At 42.6% G+C, this 20,040-nt stretch overlaps 1 protein-coding gene across 1 annotated transcript in view; it reads left to right on the top strand.

Moving 5' to 3' along the window:
* The first annotated feature begins 1,761 nt into the window (after nucleotides 1-1,761).
* HTR1F (5-hydroxytryptamine receptor 1F) overlaps nucleotides 1,762-20,040 on the top strand; it is a 104,538-nt gene continuing 86,259 nt past the window's right edge. The window contains exon 1 of the mRNA XM_027900942.1: nucleotides 1,762-1,947. The gene's annotated coding sequence lies outside the window, so the exon portion shown is untranslated. The remainder of the gene's footprint in view (nucleotides 1,948-20,040) is intronic.

A 20,040-nucleotide genomic window follows, 5' to 3' on the forward strand; every position in this document is an offset into this window, starting at 1 on the left:
AGACATCCTAAGGAGATATTTGAAGACGGAGATGAGACTACTCACTTACACTGTGACATCCTGTGCCCTTGCCCCTTGTGTTGCAAATTACTAGATAGTTTCTGCCACCATCAGCGTCACTCAAGCAGTGTCACCTAGGAGAAAATATTTTCAAAGGTTTATAGGCACTGCAGAAGAATAACATACTAAATTGTCAGTTCTGGGGAGGCACTTTCACATTCCTGTTTGAGTGTAATGGCATCAGTCTAAAGCCAGGTGCAGACTACACTGCAAACACAGGTTAGTCTTAAACAGTTGATTCTTACTGGTCAGGAGCAATGGACAGATTAGAACTGCTTTGCTATTATTTCTGCTATTTCTAAGGTCACTTGTGGCGTAACCCATTAATTCAAACAATAGCAGGAGATGTATGTAATTGGTAGCTGAGGGAGGAGACTGCGTTCACCCGTGGCAAAACCTGCAAAAGAAATAAGATTGTTCAGCTCATATAAAACTGAAACTTAAAAACCCTGCAGAAGACAAATCCTAAGCAGCCACTTCAAAACCTGGCAGGCACCAAATGACCCAGGGATACTGCATCTAATTAGACTGATGAGGCTACAACATGGCTGCGTGCTGCAGGGAGTTGCTGGACCTTCTATCTACCAAGGCTTTGCTTTGCCCTTTTTAAAAAACAGTGTTATAAATTACCCTCTAGTACTTTCAGCTCTTTCAAGCTTTTGGGGAATAAAAGTTTGCAATGGTACCTAGGAGCTTGTCTTACTGAAACACGTTTTGGTTTGCTTCAAAAACAATTGCTTGTATAAATAGAGGAGCTCAAAACATTGCTTGCAGATAGTTTGTCTGGGTGGTACTCAGCCCTCTCAGATGACGGGCTAGAGGAAACCATTGAGACCTGATGAGTGTGGAAGCCCAGGGTTTAATGTCGAGAAGAGGGAGGAAGAAGGCACTGAGTAGGTCTGCAACTGTTGGGTTCTGAAGAACCTCAGGGACAACAGGTCAGGTACCTCCCAAGCGTGTGGAAGCTCCTCAGTATCACTCACTTCAGATTCTGCTGGTCCAAACGCATGCCTCTGACAGCTGGGCTTTTCCTCTGCAGAACGGAGCACACGCTTTCCCACCTCTGCACCACTTTACGCGCGCCCTGGCACCTCTCCCTCACAGCCCGGTCGTTACATTTTGGAGGAGGCTGACAGGTTCACCCGCTAACTAGCGCACACTTGTGAAGCTCCAAAATCCCATATAAACCGGGTGCTTGAAACAGACCCTCCCCTTCACCCACCCCCCCGTCAGGCAGAGACTGAGAAGACAACGTCTAAAGGCAGCAGCAGCCTTTCCATCCAATTTAGGAAAAACCAGGGCTCTCCCCACCCCGGAGGACTCTCGCAGGGCTCCTCCCCGCCCTCGTCCGGCTCGGCGGAGCCGGGGAGGCGGCACAAGCGCGGGGCAGCCCCCGCAGGGCACATCGCGCCGGAGCGGCAGGTCGGCGCATCCCCGGGCATCTCCCGGGAGCCGCGGGCAGCGCGGGCGGAGCACGGCCGGGCATCATCCCGGGCATCATCCCGGTGCCCGCCCCCGCCCCGCCCAGCCCAGCCCAGCCCAGCCCAGCCCCGGCGGCTCCCGCAAGTTGCGGGGCGGCGGAGGAGCGGCGGGGCTGCTCCGCCGGGCAGGGCCGGGCAGGGCCGGGCAGGGCAGCGCTCGGGGAGGCGCCGGAGTTTGCCCACCCGGCTGCCGCCTCCCCGCCCCTTCGCCGTGTTTTCTTGCCTTGTTTTGGGCGGCTGCGGAGGGAAACGCTTCGCGGAGCCGGCACCCGCAGCGGTGTGGATGCGTACGGAGGAGTCCTCGTGAAAGCAGCTCCCGACGTTTCCCCACACACACACACAAAAAAAACACCACCAAAAAAAAAAACCAGACCCAAACAAACCACCCACTTGGACAATTAAAACGGTAAATCAAGCTAACTTTTCATTATCTTGCTTGCTGTGTGCTTATATATGTAGATATTTATGGCTTATCTGGCTTCATTTCGTCATCCTTTGGTTTTCGTTAATTAGCTCTATCTTGTGCTGCCGGGGAACTTGAAATACGGTTTGGAGCAGAGGAGGGCTCTGTTTCTGCTTTTGCCTGAAGTTGGACTGAGGAATGAAAACCTTCCTAGTTCATACCAGCCTTGCAAATATGTTCATTTGTTTTATCAACCTGAACGTAGATGGGATTTTCTGTGGCACCATCTCCTTGAGTTTGCTTTTCCTTGGTTTAATTGTTGCCGATGCTGTCTAATACAGCAAAGATGTGTGAATGCTACACACATTCAATTCCACACTCCGATTGATTTTGTATGCTGGCATTCACATCTGAAATTCCAAGCGGGCTTTGAATCTCTTTACCTTATGGTATTAACAAGTGAACTGTCTTTTGTTTTCATCCTAATTCAACTTGAGGATTCTGCAAGAGAAGGTCGCCCAAACCAAATCAAGTGGTATTTCTTAGCTCTGTAAATATTTAGTTTCCTTTTCAGTGCTAGAAGCATGCTGTGATTTATACAGTTCACTCAATTTGTACAGCTTCATAATCCAGAGAGCTCTTGTTTGCAAGGTTGTTAATTTTATACAGTTACTGTGTTAGTTGGATGCTTTATGAGACTGGGCAACCCCAGGCTTTCTGCACATTATGAAAACCAACTTCAGATCATATGTCTTTGCTTTGTTAGATATTATGATTTCACAGACATGAAATTATATTATCTCTACTATTCTTCTTATTGGAGTATGGATACAGCAGATATTTATCTGATGAAAAATATCTCACTGAGACATCACTGACAAAAAAAATCAGTGTATGCATGGAAAAAAGACTGTCTTATTCTCATAAAACAAGAAAAAATGAGTATGCATGATTGGTAAAAATTACTGACCAGAACTTTGCTGTAAAATATGAGCTAAGCTGCCAAGTCTGACTCAGGAAAAACTCAGCTCAGTGTAGACTTTGTTGCTCTTCACTGATTTTTTTTTTGACTTCTCAGGAAAGAAATCATGTATTGAGCTGCCTGCCCACAAGTGCATGTGTATATGCACCTGCACTGGCACACACCCCAACCTGATATTGTCCAAGCACAGGACTTGTAATTTGAGCTTTTGATCCACAGAGGACTGTGAAGAATGCAGGGGAAAGGGAAAAAAAAAAAAAAAAAAGGAGGAGATATTTGCAACATTGACTGTTGGGCACATAATTTAGGGACTTGGAAACTGCTCTCAGTAGCCAAAGCAGTGACAGAACCCCACGTGCTCTTCAAAGCGCCTGGCATATGCTTCTGCTCTGAACTGCTGCTTGCTGTGATTACATCTCTGAATTAATCTTTGAAAAACTTATGCTCATCCACCATTTGTCTTGTTAGTGTTGAAAACGGTATAAAAGTATGTATTTGTTTGTTATTTCCAGTCTCCTAACTATTAAGGTCTGTTGACCCAAGAGACAAGTATTTTGCTTAGGGGTTAAAAAAGAAAAATTCTTTGCTCATGATCATACAAAGTGCTTGTGTGCTGACACTGCACACTTCACCTCTTGCAGTGTTGCATGAAACAGGAATATAGAAGTAGGGGGGTTGTTTTCCCTGCAGGTAGGACGTGAAGGGTTAAGTGACTGGTCAGCAGCACTGCTCAAAACATTAGTAACTCCACTGAATATTACTTTCTGAACACTCAAAAAAATGCGACAATTGCATCAAGTTGTTTAAAGGCTCTGTAAGTACACTGCTCTTGGTACCTCTGCCTCTCCAGAGTTGCCATTCCCCCCCCTCTCTCTTTGGTGTGATTTCTGCCAAGAGAAGATTTCCACCAAACCTGTCATAAATATCTGAAAGTTTCTTCTTTCTGATTGTGGAGAGTGAAGCACCTGGAGTGTCCAGGCAAATAAGCTCCAAGTCACTGTGAAATATTAATACAATAGATAAAATAGACTTTTAGGTAAGTCAGAAATCTTGCTTTCTTAGGAAGAGATTACTCAAGCCTCTGATGGTGTGGGGTTTTTTATTTTTCCCAGAACTCTACAGCTCTTACAGACTTCAGTGAAACCTGAAAATAAGCAAGTTTTCTTACCTATTACCTCCTCCTCCCTCCTTCCTTCCCCTCTGTGAGCTCCAAATTACCTGGTTTTTCATCCAGGCAGCAAATGAAAGGGCTATCAGAATACACTCAGGCAGCAGGCACTCACTACCTGTAGTATCTGACTTTTCAATACCGAGAGTCCTCTTGAGCTGAGGTTACAGACAAAAAGGGCTCGTGCCACACAGGATATCTCTCAGGTGCTCATGGCATTTTGTGCTAATTCTACATCTGAGGATGACATACCCCATATTTTAGTGTTTGAGAGAGGATAAGTGATTGAAATTCAGATATCTTTAATAACTTACTAATGCGCGGCTGTTGGAAGTGACAAGTGAATTTATTGGATCTGAAAAAAGGTAACACCTTTTTGCACATTTTCCCCTAAAGTATTAACTGGAAAAGTCCTTATATGCTGCCAGATGCAGTAGCTTGCCCCTCACGAGGAAACGGGGGAAAAAAGGCATAGCTGCAAAACTGCAAGAAAAAATGATTTGTAAGACAGCTTTAGTAGTTGAAATCAGTTCTTATACCTTTGTCTTTTAAATGACTAATCTCTGTCTGTGGGTGTCCATTTAACCTGTGATATAACTTTAGAAACTGCTGGAGGCAATTTGTACTTTAGGATCTCGACTGATTAACATGAGGTACACAATATAATGCATTTCAGTATTTGATGGGTTGTATCTCTTGGCTTTGGATGCCTTTTGGGTTTTATTAATGTTACATTTTCATCTACGGGGTAATTTATGAGCACAAACAAAGGTTGCAAACTCTCTCATTCAAGCTTCAACTGTTATGGCATTTTTATACAAATGCTCATTTACTTTGTCATATCATTTAGAAAAAGGATCAGTGTGATCCATTATTCTGCAACTATTGTGTGAAAAAGTGATTCTATCAAAAATGTGCCCCCTGGTTATACTTTTTTGTAAACTAATTATATATGTCAGACATAATGTTGCCCTCTGCTACTATGCTGTGTTTCCAAATGTAATAGAGTTGGAGAATTTTCAATCCAAGAAAAAAACGAAGTATTTTTTTTCAGTTGGCATTTGATGTCTATGGTGGGAAAGTTGCTCCTGGCAGAGAAACAAGTCCTTCAGTGAGTACACTTCACATTTTAATTAAAACCAGGGCACATTTCAGAAAATTCTGGAAATGTATATTATATATATTGAATTTCAAGTGTTGTTTTCCTGATGGTTCATCTTACAAATGGACTAAGAGAATGGAAGTGGTGGTCATTTCCTCCACTCTCCCTTTATGTCATCAGTTCTCCTGCAGTTCCTGGAGGAAGAAAAGCACATAGGAATGCAGTAAAATATGCAGACCTAGACATCCTAAGGAGTGATTAAACACTTTTGAGTTTCCTTTGCCTACACTAGGAGTGTATCATGTGGTAATTTGGGAGGCTTACTTGGAAGTGGAAGAGCTCTGAAACCGGGTTTGACTCTTACAGCTGTGCATCTGTGTGTGGAGGTTTGCAGGTTTTCTGTAGGTGAGAGGTAGAAAGCACAAAATTAAAGGCAGGATCACTGGTTTTGAGTAGCAACCACTGCCTGGTCTACCATGAAGCATCAGCTGCTGAGCACCACGAAAAGCGTAAGCTAAGGACTCCCACATCACTGGCTTCTTTGAGTAGTAAGAGGATTTGGAAAAGTCCATCAGCATATGCGCAAGTAGCCTTGTTGACTGTGTTTAAGCATTGTTTATTCTTGTCAGAATGCAAGCTGAGTTTTGAAAGTTTTGAGCATCAAACACCCCCCAAATTTAAGATAAGGCTCATCAAAGTGATAAAATGGCTGCCTATATTAATTTTTTTCCTTATTTTTCCTAGAATTTTGTGCCTAATTAGTTGTATTTTGTAAGAAACCATTACTGTGCTATGTTAAATGAAAGCGTTACTCTTTTAGGCTTTGACTGAACTTGATTTTTTGTTGATGGTGGAAAATATAATGGTTTGATGGCAGAAATGTCCAAAAAGAATCATCCATTGAGCTGGCTCATGTACAAACATGGCATTTATGCCTTAAGTGCTAAACTTTTAAGAAGTCATTCTCCACCACACGAAATATTGGATTTCATAGTGACAATCCTGCTAATAAGCTATGATTTGCAAAGAGAGGCTAAGGTGATCTTGCTACCTACTTGTATAAGCACATACTGATTTCATGGAAGCCAACATAAACCCTATGTGAATGAACAAAACCTTGCAATGAACTATGAAGGAACATCGGGAATATGACTTGTTGGAGAAAGAGGAGAGAAAAGCAGAAACAAAAACCAAGAATCACAAAAATGTCTGATCCAGTATGTAGATTTTTGAAGGAGTAGGTGAGAACTGGCCACCTCACCCAGAAAAGCTGCTACTTATGCAGTATTGAGAGGTGATTATAATTTGATGGATTCTTCCAAAGGGTACTTTGTACCTATTGAAGCGTGGTTGCATTTGGCAGCTTCTCCTGATTTGAGGAGAACTTCTGAACTCTGCTGCTATAAGTCACAATCAAAAACGTGACAATTTAAGAAACTTTTGACCTTCAAAATACAATTTGAGAGCATTGAATTACTATACCTGTAACTGCACAGCCCTGTCTGCAATAACAATTACGTTCAAAGAGACAACAGTCAGATTCCTCTTGCCCCTTTTTCACAGTAATGGAAGTAAAAATTCACTTTAATCAAGTTTCATGCCTTTTCCCACTTTCCTCCTAAAGCTATCTGTAGCTGATTTCTGCAGCAGCTGAATGAGCACAACAGTTGGCTTGGGTCTTTTCATGGACAGGAATGCCAAATGTTCTCTGCTTATTGCTTTCTACCTCTGACAGAGGACATGGTGTTCAGTGAATCACTCCTATGGTCAGAAGCAAAACATGACTTCAGCCTCACCTTGCATCTTACCTCCTTCCTCTTTCTCCCAGTCCCACTGTTCTCCTTGCCCCACAGCAGCCAGTTTTCAGGCAGTCCATCTCTCCTCATCCTCTGCTGTTTGAGTTTCCCTAGTTTTGATTTCCTGGATTGCTACTGATGCAGTCACATGGAAGCACTGGCACTATCCTGACTGGAAAACTCTCTGTGTGGGCAGCAATAATCGTTGTGGCTGTTGTTTCTCCCTGAACCCAGAAGCCAGTGTGCATGACGCTTAACGTAGGGCTGCAGTAATGTATGAAAAACAAGCATTTTCAAATTGTAATGCAGATGATTTCTTTGTGTTACAACTACATTTGTTAGTCTCTAGATGCATACATGTGGGCCATAATTGCATCATTTGCTGAAGAAGAGTGATCCTTCCTCTGGGAGAAAAGAAACATTCCATTACCTAGCACTGTTGATTTGATAGCATTAAATCCATTCAGTTTATGTGTACTAAGCATAAGATTATCTCTAAATTCAATATGGGGGGAAAAGTAGCTATCAATACTCATTTTCTTATCCTTGGCTTTGTGCCAGATTATAAAAGATCAGCCTGGCTTGGAGAAACCACTGCAGTAGGCAGTGATGGAGCCCACGGAGCGTAAGTTTGTTATCTCACTGCAATGACTGTGGTTCACTGAGTCACTGACGAGAAGGGGGTGCTCTGAAACCAAAAGAGAAAACTGAAACAGAGAGGCCTATAATCAAAAGATGATCTCTTGGAGAGATTTCAGGCCATGGTTTATTGGTAACTTAACCACTAGACGATGTAGGTAAATTTGGACTGCATCTGTATTGCTTACAGAGGCAGCTCAGTCAGCTATTGCAGCATCTTCCTCCAATTGGTGTTATAATAAATCCTAGTAAATACAGCACAAGCTTCTAACATTGCCACAGACACAAAGCAATAAATGTGTCTTGGGTGAAAATACTAGGAGGAGTATGTATCACTGTCTGGAAAACTTTAATCAGAAAATAGGTCTTAACAGCTCATTATAACCACCAGTGTCAAGTTACAAAGCTTACACCACTTGTGATTGTTCAGGAGACACTCACGGGTATCATGTTTTAATTAATAGTTTAATACAAATTAGTGTTTAATCATTCATTAACAGTTGAGCTAAGGGAATAACCTGTACACTTTGCAAACGTGCAGATGATAAAAAGTCGAGGAGGAATGCAAGTGGGTGGAACAACTGGGTTGGAATTAAAAGTTGTTTTAAGAGATGTAGATAAATAGAATGAGGATCAAGGATACTCTTGACCAGGAACAACCAAGAGTGCAAATAGAACAGTGGAAATGACTGACCAGGCAGAGATGTACTTCCCAGTATAGGTCAGCCATCTCACGGAGCTGATTCACGTCCAGATGATGTAACCATTGGATCCTCCTTGAAAAACTGTTCCATGGCCATCCACGTCCTGAACCTGGCCACGTGGGGAACAGAGAGAGCAGGGCTGCTCTGCAAGGGGGGACGTGATGGGAGCCAGGGTGACCCCAGTGTCTCACTGAAGGGGACACAGCCAAGCAAGGGCAGGCAGAGCCAAGGGCCAGTAATGGGACCCAGTGACAGCTCCAGCACGGTGAGGGGGATGAAGCAAGGCCAGGGGCCACCCAAGGGAGCAACCAGGAGTGAAAAATAACATAGAAAAGAATTCAAAGGTACCAGAGAAAACAAGCAAATAATACAGGGAAAACAGAGAAGCCAAACTTTAGAAGTCTAATAGCATTTTGGTCTCCATAAAAGATGCATTTAAGGCTGCCTGGGGAAATGACTTCCATCCTGTCCTCTCTAACACTTGTATCTACATAAACAATCTTCTGCATCGGGTTTGCCCAGCGTAATGGCATCACTACTGTCTCTTTTTGCATTTCTTACATGAGGGTCATAAATCAAGTTCATTCACACTCTGCCTTACACTGAAGGCTTTTAATTTTTTTGATTCCTGCCAAACCTCACTTTTCTCAAAGACTGTTCTGTAGGTCTTATGAAATTACCTGAAGACTGACAGTTGCCAGTGGCAAAAAGGGCCCCTGCTGTTTTGGAAAAGACAAAATGTGTTTCTTTTCATCTAGACCAAAAGCCTTGTCTGATTATGTCAGGTTTGGGTTTTTTTTCTTTTTCAATTAATATTTTAGGGTGTTTATATTTGGAATAAACAGCCATTTTCTATTAATAATAATGAGAATCTATGTCTACACTATCACTTTGATTTGCTGTTTGATTATCTCCCTATCTCCTGATAATCCAAACTGTATCAATTTTAGTTTCTTTGGACCCCGTTATGGAGCAAACCAAGACCATAACCAAATTGGGATCTTTCTGTCCTGAGCAGTGTTTTCCAGCACACTTTCAGCCGATCTTCTATAAGGTCTCACAAACCTTCGTGCCACGTCCAAGGACACACAACTTACCTCCTCTTCGGTATTACACTATCAAACTACAACTCCACTGGGTCAGCCCTCGTGTCAGTTTAGGTATTTTGAACCGTAAAATCTCTGAAAAATAGTAGTGGTGTCTCTCAGACACGTGGATCTGTGCTGGGTGCCACGCAGCGTGGGCCCAGCTGTTCGCTCACACTGCTCTAAATGGAATATTGTGGGCACCAGCCACTCTTCAGCTGGGGAGCAGGGATCTCTCAGCCATAGACATTCTTTTCTGTTTTATATTCTTGGTCCAGAACTTTTGTTTGTATTTCAGATTTTGACAATGGCCTAGCAAAGTTTTCTTCTCGGGGAAAGCAGGTAAGGCTCTCCTCAGCCCAGGGCAAGCCAGTTACCTCCAGACAGATGATAAAATGAAACAGCAAGATGAGCAGCCCAGGATGGCTCCATTAGTCTTTGGCACAAAAGTCAGTCGTGCTTTGAACTGTCTGTAAAGACAAATTTGACCTAGAAAAAACCCTATATTTGGATACAGCTAATGATGAAAGGGGGTGTAAGTGTGGAACCTGCTTACAGCTGTCAGTAGTGGCAACCAACCCCTGTAAGTGTTGGGTGAGAAGTGGGAGCCTTCCAAATGCTGACAGTTTTCCAGAAAACTGCTTGTTCTTTGGTGAAGTGGTTGCATGATCTCTACTGAACACCAGTCTGAGCTGTGTGTATGTGGTATTGTGACACAATCTGATACTCACATTGGAATTCTAAATCCACTGCGGTCACCCGACAGCCAAGAGTGTCATCTCTGCACTTATTTATGCGATCTTTAATCAGCAGCAACAGCTCTGGGTGCACATCTTGTTTTTAAGATGACCTATTAAGCTGTCATCTGTAGCTGCTTGACCTGTAACAGATAACGCCATCAGGAGAAACAAGCACTAAAATGAAAAACAGCTCTACTTGCTTTCACTGACATTCATCTGACACTCCAAAAGGCTGCAGCTGGGCGACACAACTGCACACAGATAATCACTATGATGGTATGCCTTAATTACCACTTTCTAGTGGCTTTATGTTTCTTTTCTCAATTCTCAGGTATTCTCAAGTCTACTGCTCATTAGCCCTATCCTTTATCTTGTAATTTACTGGCTCTCCTGGTAGTTTGTTAAACAAATGGCATTCATTTCTTGTTATATATATAGCTACACATAAGAAATAGGCAAACCACGTTTAGTCATTTCACTCATTTCAAACTATTAAATCTCCCTAACAGGACAAAGAAAAAGGGCGCTCGTAGATGGACTGAAACTCTACCTGTTTTTTAGTATTAAGCAGCTAAAATCAAAAAAGGTACTAGAAAAAAGTGGAAAATACTAATTAGCAAAACCTGGCATTAGTTTTACAGTGAGGCTCTTTGGGGTTTTTTAGACACTATCCTTCAGAAGCAGCTACTGTCTCAATGGCACACATCACTGGTTACATGAAAGATTTCTGTCTAAGGCATGACACTTAATTTCAGAAAAGCAGTCATTAATTTCTAGCTCCAAAAGTCTGTAAAGTGCGTCAGTCATTAATGACAGTTAACAAAAATTCTGAATGTAGCAATAATTTAATCTCTGAAAATAAGAGAGAATAAATGTGTCTTGGACGTTTTCAGTGCTATATAACACAGCATTCTGCCATGAACCTCTGAATATTTAAACACTGTTTCCTCCTCGGGTGCTAGTGAGAAAAGGGGAATGCATAAGGCAAAGGCTAGGCTGTGAAACCAGAGAGGAGGGGAAGAAAGAGGAGTGGGAGGATCTGTCACTCAAAAGAGCAGCCCTCGAACGACAGTGACTCAGTAAGCGAATTTTGTTTGGGAGCAAAATGTGAAACACATATTGACACTCCAAACTGGAACTAAAAAACATTAACTGAGGGGCACTAAACCAAAGAGTAGAACTACAGAGTTTTGTCAACACATTTTACCTTTGGCATCAAAATGTTTCTCGTGTTCTGAAGAGCTAATGTTAAGGAACAACTGTATGATGGTGCTGAGGAAACTTGTAGTGGTCCATACACCCACCAAAATTATTTATGAATGCACCCAGACAGTTTTGCCGGAACAAACCTTGACCAAACATTATTGAGCACAGAGACCTTTCTTCTTTTTTTTTTTTTTTAACAGTTTTGATAGAGCAGTAGAGGAAGCTAGTTGCTGCAAGTCAGCAGTATTTCTGTTTCCCTAATAGTTCAGTAACCAAAAAGCACAATCCAGACACAACTTCTTGCTCTTTGGGGGTTTCTCATCGCACAGCAGTTTTATCCTCACAAAGGATCACACTCCCTGGCTCCCCTGCATGTGACAGGCAGTTCTCAGACAGGCTTGGAGCCACACAGCAGCAGCAAGAACAGCTCTCTAACCAGCTTTTATGGCAATCTTGAAGATAGAGATGCCCTGGCTCAAAGCACTTTTTTTCTCCATTTGAGAGGAAGGCCTGAAATGGGCTTTGACTGGTGCTGCGAGGGGACAGCAGGAAAAGAGCAGCACTTGGTGTTGCTCTGTGCACAGATACCCCACACTTTGAACTGCTTTACTTTTCCCCAGCACAGGCAGAGCTGACCTCTGCTGGAGTAAGAGTGTATAGAAAGAAAATCGAGGGATTTGATTTATATCCACATAAAGAGAGGAACATTTCAGTATCCATTTGCAGAAAATCCCATTAACAACTTCTTCCTCAAGATGTATTTGTGAAGAGTAGTTGATGCCACACATGATAACTGGAAAAAACAACACAACAAAAGCACGGGGTCTGTTTGGCAACCATGGAAATCTCTTGCAGGAATGAGCTGTATCTGGACATATTCTGAGGCAGGGATGGATAAAAAGAAGGATGATTCCTGATTCTCTTTGGAGAATGCTTTCCACTGCAGACCCACAGAGATGCTTCTCTTCCTTTAGGAACTCACGTGGTCTCCACTACTGCAGTATCAGCTGGCTTTTACTGCATGTCCCCATCCAGTCTGTAAGTTGGAAATGTGGCTATTCCATTCATTTTATTGGTTCAAAGAGAGAGGCAGACCTCTGCCTATGGACAAAGCTAGGGATGATGTAACTAGGTCAGGGAGTTTGCCTCTCACTTTCCCAAGTAGCACAGCAATGATGCTGACTGACTGCTCAGGTGTGTGTGGTGAGGATAAACTGGGGGCTGTCTGAGCAATTACCAGGACCATTGCAACACTTCTAATCAGCTTGAACAGTCAAAAGGAGCTCCACCTAGTTTTTTAGAGATTGCTCATCTCTGATCCATCAGAAAAGCCATACGAAAAAGCTCTTTATGAAATACTAGAAAACCAGATTTGGCCAGAATTTTTTTGGGGAAAAAAACAGAATCCAAAAGGACTTTCAATGCAGAGAGATGACAAAGCAACTATTTTTCTGACCTGTATGCATCTGTCTGCTGAATTCAAAGACATATGTAACAAAAAAAGCGAAGGAACACTACATATATCTTTACTTCTCTCATAAATCTGTGAGGTACCTTGGTGGAAGTGGCACAGAAGTCTGGACTGAAATTCATTGCAACAGCACAGAGCCTAAGTTAAAGGCTGACAGAGAGATATGTTGAAAATACATATAGGATGAAGAGCAATTCACAGAGGAAGGAGCACTGGAAACTTCAGGACTTCACTTGGAAATGTGATTCTGACTTTTTTACTACCAATTCTTTTCATAAAAGCAGCACTTTTCCTAGGTGTGGTCAACATATTTGTTCCCTTAACTGTTATTGGGAGAACTACTTATGCAATTACATAATTTAGTGATGCCTTTTCTGCATATCTAATGTGTAGTACACCTGTGACTAAATTCTCCTTAATTTCTCATTTTTTATGGATACGATATTGTGCAGACTTCTTTGGCAGTAAGCTGGCATCAAGCTTTGTCTGTTGAGCCCAAACACATTTGCTTTCTGGAGACTCATTCATTTAATCTAGAGAAGCATAGATCATTTGAAGAACGATAAAATTACGTGGTCAGCCTGAAAATGAAGCCATTTGTATGAAGAGGTTTGCTCTTTACAGCTGTAGGTATGAGTCACTGACCTAAGAAGTTTAAGCATCGCAGGGATATTAAGAATATAAAAAATCAAGATTTTAATAAATTGGTGAAGTCATAAAAGAAGGCAGGAAATAAAAGGCTTGTTCATTCTGACTGAAACAGAAAGCTTCTTTCTGTGATAATGAGAACAGATCATGTCCCTCATGTTTCCTGTTACAAATCTTTTGGACCAACACCTGTCAAGTGCTACTGCTGGCTGTTCTGCCCTTTAAAGAGTTGTAGGAATTGAGGAGAGTAAGGTCAAGAAGTAGTGCTCTTGCTTTCAGCAGAGAAGACTTTGTCACCCTGTCTCTTTTCTTCAGAATCTTCTCTTTTTCCTCTACCATCTCAGGAAGAGCTGAGTTGCAACAACGAACTATGGTGGAGGGACCCTGTGGGTAGAACTATTCCCCTTCTCAGACACAGCTACCTCCCAGCCAGGGAAGAGAGGGTGGTTCTGATCAAGGATGGAGAGGGGAAAAGTAGGGGAGAAAAATACCTTTCTTCCATTCTTTGCATTGTCACCTACTTCTAAAACCTATCCTAAAAGTGAGAATCAGTTTTTCTTCTGTCTCAGGAGTGGAGCGAACTACAAGAATCTGTTCTCGCCTCTGTTTCTGTGCCTTTGAGAGTGAGCAGTGTCACTCTGAGCTTTCAGGCAAGAGCCTCATCTCCAGCACCTACAGGGGAGCAGCTCATACACTGCAATAAACTGGCTTGGAGTCAATTCAATTTAGATCAAAGTGATGATAATGTGGTAAAGGAAGGAACTAAAGAGGCAATTCAAAAGATTTTTCTGCCTTCTAGAAGGTTATCCAGCTAGCTACTCTTATCCCTTTTGTTTGTTTTTTTTTTTTTTTGCAATTTAGATTCCAAGTTACTTCTATGTACCCACTGCCCAGACACAATGTTTTTTGTGTGCAAGTGCTTGTCTGTTTTTTACCCTGTTTTATCTGTGTGACTTCAGGAGCCAGTGGGAAGTAGAGTTCCCATCAGAAACCAAGGAAGTACATTAACAAATAAATTGAGAAGATAAAAATATTCCTAGGGCAGTCTCTGCTTCTCAGATTGAGATCCTCTGTGATAAAAGGGAGGCTGTACCACAGCCTGTGGCATGGGGCTGGCTGTGTGTCCCACTAAAAAAAGCAAATCCTTATTTGAACAGGGTGGTCCTACTGTGAACTTGCTGCCTCTCAGGCACATGCACAAGCCACTACCATCCCTTTATGCATGTTGTCAGGAACTTTTGAAGGCAGGAGGGCTTGTTTTAGAGAACAGGGTCTGGACCACACTGTCTGAGAAGCCTCCCTTCCTTGCACTGTGCTTGGCTTGAGGAAGCAAACTAATGGAGGTAGGAAAGCTGCTGCTACCCCCAGCCTCACACAGTCTGGCTCTGGAGCTTCCTCCTTAGCCTGGTTCCTCTAAGTGATGGGCACAGAACCCATCTTACCCTGCACAACGTGCTCCATGCCAGCATCAGCAAGTGAGTGCATCTCCCTTAGCAAGAGGCATTGGCTGGGCTGGACGCTGGGACAGTGCCTGCTTGTCTGGAGTGGGGAAACAGAAAAGCAATTTCTGAGGCAGGGGAATCATTAATGGATTGCAAAAGATTAGCAAGTCTGAAGCAGGCATTCCAGTAAAATTTCTATTCAAAATGTAAATACACACATTAAACATGAGCCTAAAGAGACTGCTAAATCAAAATGCAATAGGATAAACACAGATAATGAGAAAGAGATTTGATAATTACAAGGGAGAGACTGAAACATAACTCCTGTTATATCATCTACCTGTTTTTCCCTCATACCACCCCAGCACTCTCACTAGACCTTTCTGAATCAGACAATATACTGTCAGTTCAGCAGCAGCAGAGCTGGGGATAAGGCACCATGATTAAACCCTCACAGAGACTATAACAGAATAAATCGAATTATGTAAGGAGCTAATTTTCATAATTTGAACTTACTTATCTTTTAAACAGTCAAAATCACAATCTAGGCTATTAGCAACTACTTTGAGGTATTTATGGACATAGTTTATGAATGCTGTAAGGGAAGATAAGTCATTTTTATGAGCAAGTTTATAATATATACTCAGTCTGTTATCTTGTATCTTGGTATGGGAACAGGCAAAATATCTGCAAATAAGTTTTAAGCAGGACATGCAGTTCTGGAGGCCTCCACATAAGAGAAGTGCCTTTGATTTTATCTAGAGCCAGCCATAAGTTTAAAGGACAAGAACTGGAGGTGGTGGTTCAGTCTTACAGCTCTCCCCTCCCACCAAGCTGACAGAAGGCTTTCACAGCTGGTTCTGCAGACCTTCAGAAGACCTTTCCATCCCCCCTGCAAGCAACAGTGTCAGCTGAACACTGATTTTCAGTGTGGCTTTTCATCACTGAAATGTTGACACTTTAATTATCGGGAGGCCTTGCACGGATCGGAATTAAAAGAAATTAAGAGGTCTTATATCATAGAGCTTAGCATAGCAACTCCCAGCAAGTTATCTGAGCAGGGAAACTTTTGAGGCTTGCTTTCTGTAGGGTTTTTTTTTTTTTTTTCTTAAAAAAGTTTTCAGTCCTTCTGTTCCCTCATACAGCTTCTCTGGTGTCTAATAATAAGTTGAACACATGCTGTGGCCTTTCCACTAACAGGGGCTTGCCTTGTGTCTGCTCTGCAGCACATTTTCATCAAACATGTCTTGATCTCTCTGCAGGTTGATTGAAACTGGGCAATGAGTTCAACAGGAACTCATGGGGACTGACAGACAGCACCACCTTGTAGCTGTTATTTCTCCCAAGGAAATAGGATTAAAATAGCAGTGTCTGGCTATGTGGTAGGCTGATTCAAGCCATCCTTTTTGCCACTTAAAAAAAAAAAAAAAAGTGAGAAAATATACTTTTAACAATGTATATTAGCAGAGTTTAAGCAATGTAGATTAGCAGACTTTCAGGCAGAGGGAAACAAACTGCCCAAATTATTCTTTTTTTCTCATTAATGGTCTAGAAAAAAGACAGTTTTATGTCTTTGTTCATTTACAAAAAAATTACTCTCTTAAAGTGCCCCTTTTATTAATTACTGGTGATTTCCTTTGTCGGGGATTTCCACAGTGTGGTGTCTCCTTTGAAATAATTGCAAAATCATTATCATAAGGTTTGTTTTGAGCAACATGACGGAAGCCTACCATAGCCTGGTTTCCTACTGGAATTTTTATCCTTCTTGATTATAGGCTGTGTTCCCATGACAATTCCTGTACTCATGCATCCCAGAATTAGCTCCTCACACGTTCCAGCCTGGTGGTACATTAAGCCCACTCAGTGCTCTGCAAACTTACATGTAGGCAATAGGCTCTGAATATGTGGGGAAAGGAAGGTCTCTAATTTGGGTACTAAGGCTATGAAAGATGGGAGAAGGGATGGACAGAAGGAAGTGGAGGAAGTAAAATATGCTTAGAGTTACTCCTTTTTTAATTTTAATTTTTTTTTTTTTAATTGAAGTGCCTCATGTCTGTAGGCTATATAAGTATACACTTTTGGTGAAGTGGAACACTTGCTTGAAAATGCCATCACTTTATCTTCAGAGTCAGCTGACAGGGAAAGCAGTTCTGTGTTTTCAGTTAACTTCCCTGCAGCATTCCTTCAGTTTACCTGGAAGTTCACTGTTTCCCTGATGTGCCTGTGTGTCATTCCCACCTCAAATGCGTAGCTGGGTGTGTTCCAGCTGCAGAACTACACGCCTTTCTCGAGACCTCAGCAGTCATCTGAGTCAAAACCTGAGGAATTCTAGCAGAGACCTACTCAGAGGAACAGCTCTGTGTTCAGCTCCAGCTGCCAGAATAGTTCCAGACCTGATAGTAACATCCAGCAGTGGCAGTAGCTGAGAAGGGAGCATCTGGATACCCCACCACTGCAAGCTGAGTCAAGGCCCATTGACAGAAAAAGCTCCCAGCAGGCGCTGGTTTGGCTCCAGACACGGCTGGTGATTTGCTAGGAAGATCATTGTTGTATTCCCATGTTTTGTGGGGAGCATTAGTGTTTCTCAGCCAAGGCACAATGAATTCCAGCCAGGACTCCAGACAGATCTTCATGGACATCCAACACTGCTCACAGAACATGTTCAGCTACTACTGCTGCCTAGAGAGCTGAGAGCTGACTTTTTTCTGCTGGCAGTTACAGCTCACAGATTAAAGCCACTCTGAGGCTTTCTGGATGTTTTTGCCCCCAAGCCTGTTCTCAAGAAGCTGTCCAGACTGGAGAAGTTAAGCTCTCCAACACGTTTCCATCTGAGAACAGCCTACCATCTCACCATCTGTCACAACAGCATTTTCTAGCATTTTCTTCTCCCTCTTGGTGCTTCTTTTCAAAGTTTGCCCTCTGGCATTCTCCAAGTGGTACAATAGCGTTAAGCAGTGAAGTGTACACCTTGGGACACTTGCATTTGTGGAATATCAAAAAGCCTCCTTCCTCCCAGCTAACCACCTTTTCTCATCCAGTATGAGGGTACCACGAGGGTTAAAAAAGCCCCAAGCTTATTATAATGCAAGTGTGGTTACCAAGATATCAAGTATAGGAGAAAAAGCAATTGAGATAGTAGTTTGCTTTGCTGTTTGAGGAATGCTCTGGGCTTTCAGCTACCTTTACCTTTTTAAGATACATTACCCAAAGTAAGATATTTAAAGATGCATACGGATTTTAAGATATTCAGTTTGCATTAATCACGGTCTCACACTATTAATGCTTTCAGGAATGATAGTGCAAAAGTCTGGTTTTTGCTATACAGTTTGTGCAGACCTTTGGGTGACCTAAAATCAGATTTCAAGGATAAAACATTCAAAGGCAAGAGCGTCTCTCTCAGGGCTCACCTACAAGAGTAACACTGACCTCTCATCCTCACAGAACCTCTGCAAGAAGCCTTCTAACAGAATAATTGCTGCCTACTGCACCAGCTGCCATTTTAACAAGAGCCTTTTGTGCCTTGGTGGCAAACCTCCTGATTTTATCTGTCCCATACCAGTATGGGAAGCCCACAGAGATGCACAAGGTTACTACTTATTTCTCCAACTCTCCTCAGTTTTCCAGCAGCCCTTTTATCAATTCAGAACCATACAAGTCCCTGTACCAGTGCTGGTTTCCAGGCTGAGCCTGGGGCTCAGCTCAGCCCAGGAGGAGACCACAGGAGGGGAATTCCAGGAGTAAGGGAAACTGCATTGCATTAGTGTTGCTATGGAGATGAAAATTAGCACAATAACTATTGTGTTCTATTTCAAAGCTTCCCAGTCTTCACTTTTAACTCCTTCCCCTACTCCACCACTGCTCCAGTTCTGTCCCAGCAATTTTCCAGCACACCTGACAGATTTCTGGGCCAGGAACTGGAAGGGGAATTGCAGAACATAGAAGAACCTGAAGTTTGACCAGGGACCAGAAAAGGAGGAGAATAAAGTGAGGGAAGACCTTCTAGAAGATGAAGAGGATAAAATAAATTTGAAGGGGAAAAAAAAAGAAAACCTAAAAAAGAGGATTGCAATAGGCAGGGACATGGAAAAACAGCTTTTGAAGATAGCACAGAAATTGGAAAATATTTTGGTACCATATGGTTACCCTGTACCCTTCCTTAATGAAGCTCTGCCTCTCAGAGGCTGATGCACAGGTTGTTCAGCACTCAGCAGTGCTTACCGAGACCATCATCTTCCCTCCTGCATGCAAAGGTCTCTTGCTTTTCTTCAGCACTGAGAAAAAAAGCGAAGCTTCTTGGAAGCAAATGGAGCACCACACTTTCTTCTGAGAGGAAGGGCAAAATTTAGAATTGATTTGAGAATTTTAAGTAGTTTTCCACAAGACTTGGTTACACTCAATTAAAATGGTTGTGCCATTTCTGACAGGGTTTGTGTTTCAGACCCTAAAGCTTGCACTGCTTATGTGCAATTTGTTGTTGACACGACTTCAATACCCACCCATGTTGTGAATGCAGTGTCCACCCCTTCTGCAGAAACACTGGACAACTTGTATGTGAAAATTAGGAAGACAAGACACTTATGATCCACCAGGCTTCACAATTACCCACAGGTGCTAGAGGCAGCATCACCAGCTGTGTAAAGTGTCTCTGAACATCCCTTTCACCTGGGGAAAAAGCAGTCTCTTGCTGCCACAGGCATTGTGCAGTGAACAAACCTTACTCCACCACCCCTGGCCCTGCAGCAAGCACAACTTTCGTTCTTTCAGTCTTCCAAAAACACATTCCTCTGCAGTCACCAAGAGGATTTTTATTTTGTCCAGCAAGCAAAAAACATCACAAACCAGTCGATAAGCAGAGGATAGAATATGCCTCTCAGGAAAGCAGCAGAATGTCTGGCCCTGCCTAGCCACAGGGAAAGGGGGCTGCAAAAAGGGCCTAAAATGTGGCTGGGGGATATTCATCCTTATGCCATTGTTATAGACCCTCATCCATTCCTTAAAAACGAATACTGCTTATCTGAGCCCAGAAACTGAGCTATTGGAAGTCCATTTGGCTCAGGCAGAGCCCACAAAAACTACCCCTTAGATTTCATCCTCCTTTGTCCAAAATGACATA

The sequence above is a fragment of the Empidonax traillii genome, unplaced genomic scaffold (assembly GCF_003031625.1).
Source record: "Empidonax traillii isolate 1590-97213 ecotype Southwest subspecies unplaced genomic scaffold, ASM303162v1 scaffold757:size522588, whole genome shotgun sequence".
Lineage (NCBI taxonomy): Eukaryota > Metazoa > Chordata > Aves > Passeriformes > Tyrannidae > Empidonax > Empidonax traillii.